We start from the raw sequence: 6,234 nt of genomic DNA, 5'->3' as shown, positions 1-6,234 counted from the left end.
CCGCCCACCGTCACCCACCGCCACCACCTTACCGAAAAGTCTTCAGAAATTTCGCCGAAAGTCACCGGTAAAACACAATGGAAAACATTATAAAAAAACACAATGAATAAAACACAATGGAAAAAACACTTTTAAATTAAAAACACAATGAAAACACCATTAAATAATACAATGTAAAAAACACAATGCAGAAAACACTATGAAAAAATAAAGCACAATTGTAAAACACAATTTGTAAAAAACCCAAGAAATATTTTTTATTTTTATATAGTATATAAAAGATAAAAAAACACTTGTTATTAATGTGAAATTGTTTTTTAAAAAAAAAGTCATATAAAAAAGTTATGGACGTTTTAAAATGATAAGGGAATTTGACATGTGCCTTGCATGTGGAGAGCGAAAGTCAACAAATGTGTTATCTCTGTAATACTCTTACCCTTGTTTTACACTTGATTTTTTCTATAATCTAAAATGAATGGCCATAGATTATTTCATATCCTTCATACAAACACTAATCTTCTTATTATAATTCAACCATATATATATATATATATATATATATATATATATATATATATATATATATATATATATATATATATATATTTAAGTTCATGTGAGAAATCATATTAGTGTGAGAAGTGTGAGAAATAAGTCAAAACAATCAGATTTTTTCTTTTCCTTTTCTCATTTAATTAATTGTTTATAACATCATCCGGGTCAATGTCTGGTCTGACCTTCCGGGCCGGTCCAACCTGTGACCCGGTAAGATGTCAGGGTCAATGTCCGGTCCGGATCTAAAAACATTGTTTGGGATGCTTTTATTTTTATCTTTTCTCTTAAATTGATGTATTGGTATTTTAAATATAAGTTTACATTTAATTTGTTTTAGAGAAGTGTGGAATTCTTGATTCGTTATGTTTAATAAAGTTAAAAGCTTTTCTTATACTATTGTCGGGTATCCTAGAAACACCTAATTTACAATTTTGTATTATTTGTTTCTCCTTTCAGTAATTTAGTTTATTTTTCTGTTAACTGTTATTTCGTACTCCTTCAAACATGCGTCACATATATCGATCTTTTTTCCACTAAAATTCCAAATACAACGCAAATATTGCAAATGTGACTCCCTAAACAACGTAACATCAGACATGCTCATACATTGCTATGAGTACCAACATTTGTTATGGGACCTTTAAACAAGTATCGTGCATTCACAATCCAATATGACACAACAATAATAAATACACCACCAACCGCCATCGGGGTATAGTTGAGAGTCTGATCAGTAATCGGGTACGCTACGGGCAAAGAAAATAGCACCGAAATGGTCACGACCCAAAGAACCGCTATCCAACCAATAACGATGCTAAACCGGCCTAAACTGAAAGGCCCGGGTACAAATGAGTTACGGGCCAAAGTGACCCTGAAGAATATCGGTAATGCATAGGCTATGTATAGCCCGATCACTGCTATTGATGTCATGGCTTGAAATGCGACAATACTCCCTAGAGACTGCAAAACGGGTCCGTTAATGATCAAACTTGAAACAAATCATAATTAGGGTTGTTTGGAAAGCTAGGGCTCTAAAAAACCTCGCTTGAAACCAACTCGTTTATAAACAAGCCAAGCTGAGCTGGCACAATTCAATTTGTAAACGAGGCGAGCTCCAGCCAAGGTGAGCTTGTTCATTAGTTATGTCGTATTAGATTCGGGTATTTGGAATAAAAATTATACCAATCGCGTACCGTAAGGGCCATGCAGAACGCTATGAAAGCCGAGAGCCAAACAGCATATATCGGGACCTCCTGGTGGTTGACTTTATGCCATAGTGATGACAATGGCATTGCTCCATCTCTTGAAAATGCATATACCATCCTGTCATTGTTAGATTTCCGTTTACATTAGATGTGAATATAACTTAATTTATGAAAAAGATTAATTTGTCTACAGAACCTTGACATTTGGACCTATAACCGATCTTTAGATCATGCCTAACGTGCTCAACCCGGTCAAAAATTAATCAAGCTTTTAGCTAGAGTGCGCATGAAACCGAAGTAAGAGACTCGTGAATTACCGACATAGCGGGACATAAATAACCAAACCTAACCCAAAACCGATGGTTGGTTTTATGATTGTTGGAAAACCAAATATCCGGTATGGTTTCAGTTTTGCAGTACTGAAAAGCGAAATACCTAACTGACTTTTATAACTGAACCGAACCCATAAAGATTGGTTTTTGTTATTGAAAATATATTTATAATTTTTACTTTCGAATGTAAAGTAATAAATAAGAAACTAATAAATTGTGTAGACAATAACATTTAGGCCTAATATGTGATAATAATTAATTATTAATTATTAATTAATACCCAAATTCGTTATTTTGAGACAGATTTTCAATGCCAAAAGTTTCAAAAGCAAATTCATTTTCTTAAGCCAATTTTATCAGCCCAAAATGTTCAAGCTCAAATGATAAAATCGAAAAAATCAAAAGTACCTGGAATTGCTTGTGAGGGGGCTCATGGCACAAAAGAAAATAGCTACAGAAACCACAAGCAAGCAAATGACACCTCCGGTACCGCTCCCAAACCGACTCTTGAACGCTTGGTAAAACATCCGAGCAATGGCATACCCACCAGCATCATTATCCGGGCGGGCTTTGGATATCAGTAACCGTGAAAGTAATGCCAAGTATGTATCCCCATCCAACAATTATAGATATTCCAATTGAACTAATAATCCCTTTTGGCCCGTTAATATCCGCACTCTTTGTTTCCTCAGACTAGAACCAAAAAAATCAGCTAAATTATTAGCAGATCAAAACAGAGTATTATTTTAAAAAGTACATAAACGGGTCGAAAACTAACCATATGAGCAGAGGCATCATACCCTGTAAATGTATACTGGCTCATAAGCAAGCCAATAAGAAATATATACGGTTTACTATCAATTCCCGCTTCATTATCCGTGTTGAAATGTGTAAAAACAAACTCCATGCTAGCCCTTTCTGTTGCAACCACGGGTATGCAAATCATTAAAAAAAAGACACCTAAAATATTCCATGCGGCTGCTAGTTGTCCAAAGAAAGATAGCCATGAGATCGGGAGGCTGTTTATGAAGGCAATAATAAAAAGAAGACCGCCATGAATCATAACAACTGTGTACTTAGACGCGACGTAGCCACCGTCGTTTTTGCCACCTGTGCTCAAAAGAATGATTACTTGGATTAACTGAGCCAATGAGAAGTTGATACTTGTTGTCACAGCCCAATGCAGTAAAGTTATGTTATATGTGTTATTATGAAGTTTGAAGAGATTAGGAACAGAAGGTATATGTTTTTATGTACTTGTCCAACAATGTTGTACCTGCCAAAAAAAGAAAAAATTCAATAAATAACCAAGTGCTATGTTAGATGGAAATTTCCTTATTTTAGATAAGATTTTGATTTTTAACACTCCTCACAAAGAGCTCATTATAATGAATCTCTTTAGCTATCTAGTAGGGTGCTAAACGGGCCGTGTTCACAGGTTGACTGGTCGATACTTAAAATTTTACACGAAACTATATCACACACATAAAGTAGAAATCAACATGCGTAGTCGTGGGTGGGGGGGGGGGGGGGGTTTGATCTGGACACGACCAGTTTAACCAAAGAAAGTTAAGCTTTTCATATACTTTTAGTACATGTTAATACCTTAATATCCTAAATTTACATATTTATATTTTTAAAAGCAATTCTTAAACTACGAAGATGTACTATTAAACTTTTAAAATTTGGCATAAAATGCCCAATTAGTTTAAGTTATTACGTAAAACATATTTCAAAAATTTAATAGATGGGTTAAGCAGGTCAACTTCAAACTTGTTAGGTTGACACGAACACACCCCATTTAGCTAAACATGTCCACAATTATAAGCGAGTAATAGTATGACCCGAACTCATTTAGACTAAACCCAAGAATACAGAAAACATATGTCAAAGAATCGTAAAACAATTAAGATATTTACCAGCCAGTAATCCAAGACGCAAATGATGCCCACTTATGGCCAGCAAGTTTGGCACTCCAATAATAAAGACCACCGGAAGTCGGGTATGACGAACAGATTTCCGCCATGGACAAACCAACAGCCATGGTGAACGCACCCGCAACCAGCCATCCATACACCAACACAACCGGTCCACCAAAATTCAACCCGCTGTTATACAGTGTGGTTACACCTGTAAGCACCGATATAATCGAAAACGAAAACGCAAAATTCGACAACACCCTACAATTTCCAAAACAACACTACATTTAGCTCTGCATCACTCAGATTCGTACACACAAAAACATACATATACACACACACACATATATAAATGAAAACGAAAGCGCGCTGCTATTTTCAAAATGACACAAGATTCAGTTCAGCCATGCATCACTCATATTCGTGCATACAAATATATATATATATATTGAAGAGGTAGGTCCCAGCAGGGCTCAGTTGGTCCCGCATGACTCACCTTGAACAGGGATGTCTGCGCAAAGACCATCTACTCCCGCAGGACCCACCATGCTCAGAGAAGCCTACGCGCAGTATGCAGGCTGCATACGCAGGGAAAAGCCTCCCAATGGTAAAGTAACCCGCCTGTTCCCGCAGTTGCGGATACAAGCCATCAGGGAAGGCTACCCGCACAGCATAGCTACACGCATAAGGCTTAACACTTACAAATATTCAGTGTCACCTGAAAGAATGAGCAAAGGCGGGAGGGGGAAAACTCCCGCCAAAATGGGCCAGTCCGTATGATGGAGGATCTTTTGCGTGATACCTGACGAGGTAAAGACAAAAGATCTGACCAAGAATGCGACAGCTCACTGACAGCAGCGTGGCAGACAGCACGCCACAGCACTGTGACCAATAGCCGCCGCCTGCCCACCAACTCCTGCCAGACCACGTGCCTAGCCTGCAGTTGGTAGAAGACGAAGAGTGCACGGCACGCCTGCTCTGTGTCAGCCGCTACCTATCCACCACTCACAGGTAGGGCACGTGCATAGGTTACAGTTGGTAGCGTGTTGGGCCGGCTAAACCCCTTGGAAACCCACCTTCGGCTATAAAAGACAGCAAATGGTATTATCATTTCATCATCTACTATCTCGTATAACTTACTTGATAACTGCTCTAATAGTATTCATATACTTTTATATTCAAAGAGCAATATAGACTGATTCTCACGCCGGAGGGTGGTCACAAGGAGGAACCCCCCCCCCCTTCTCAGTGACGAGCTTACGGTGTCTGTTTTGCAGGTTCCCTGAAGTACAACTTACTCTGCTGGACCTAACCTTCGTGGGAAACATTACTTAGCCCCCAGATTACCTATAATCTGCCCGGGGTCACTTAGTGTTTCTTCATTGGCGCCATCCGTGCATAAAGCTAGAACTACATCTTTCTCCAGTTTTTCAAAACTTCCAAGATGACTAGAGAAATTCCGGTAACCACAACCCCAGCCACTGGGGTAAACACCGGCAACACAATGTTTACAAACACTACCCCAGCCACCCAAGCTGGGGCAAGTGAAGTACATTTTACGAACACTACCCCAGTCACTCATGTAGGGGCAAGTGGAGTAAATATTCCACTGGGATTCACTGATGCCCAGCTGGAAAAACGAACTCGAGCCCCTCGCCAAACACTTGATCAAGTGAAGGCATGGGCCGAGGCACGTCAAAGAGAATTTCAGGCTGAATTGGACGAACGCTTGCGTTCAGTCCAACAAGCTGAGGAATTCGGTAGTACTCGCCAGCACCTCAACATGAGTAGTGAGTACGAGTACTCAGACGCCGAGAGGGAAGATTCCGACACCGACGCGAACCCTCGCCATAGGGCGAAAGGGAAGCGTAAGGAAACGGATCCCCAGCCAAAAAGGAATTTTGGGGAAGCATTCCAACCAGTCACGGAAAAAAGCTCGCGTGACTTCTCCAAGGCCTTTAGACCTACTGCCACAAACGCAGGAAGGTCAAAATTTGCAAGGGACATTGCAGAAGCAATCGCCCCGAGGAGTGCCAAACAAATGTCCAATATTGGCACATACGATGGTATATCCGACCCAGATGACCATCTGAACAGGTTCATTGCGGGGGCAACCGTCAGTAACTGGACGGAACCCACGTGGTGCTACATGTTCCAGATGACTCTGGTAGGAGCAGCCAGAGCATGGTTCGACCGTTTACCGGTCCACCACATCTATGACTG

At 39.7% G+C, this 6,234-nt stretch overlaps 1 pseudogene across 1 annotated transcript; it reads right to left on the bottom strand.

Annotated features, from left to right (window-relative positions):
* Positions 1–1,155: 1,155 nt before the first annotated feature.
* On the bottom strand, positions 1,156–4,433 carry LOC143580592 (amino-acid permease BAT1 homolog; annotated as a pseudogene). Its single transcript, XR_013143685.1, has 6 exons — positions 4,012–4,433; positions 3,350–3,368; positions 2,871–3,272; positions 2,501–2,785; positions 1,749–1,878; positions 1,156–1,515 (listed from the first exon to the last, which is right to left on the bottom strand). The product of XR_013143685.1 is annotated as an amino-acid permease BAT1 homolog (transcript).
* Between the last annotated feature and the right edge of the window lie 1,801 nt (positions 4,434–6,234).

Source organism: Bidens hawaiensis, unplaced genomic scaffold, assembly GCF_021521415.1.
Source record: "Bidens hawaiensis isolate Kalapana, Puna unplaced genomic scaffold, B.hawaiensis_p1.1 tig00030531_1, whole genome shotgun sequence".
Classification (NCBI taxonomy): Eukaryota; Viridiplantae; Streptophyta; class Magnoliopsida; order Asterales; family Asteraceae; genus Bidens; species Bidens hawaiensis.
This window is presented reverse-complemented; position numbering and strand designations above follow the sequence as displayed.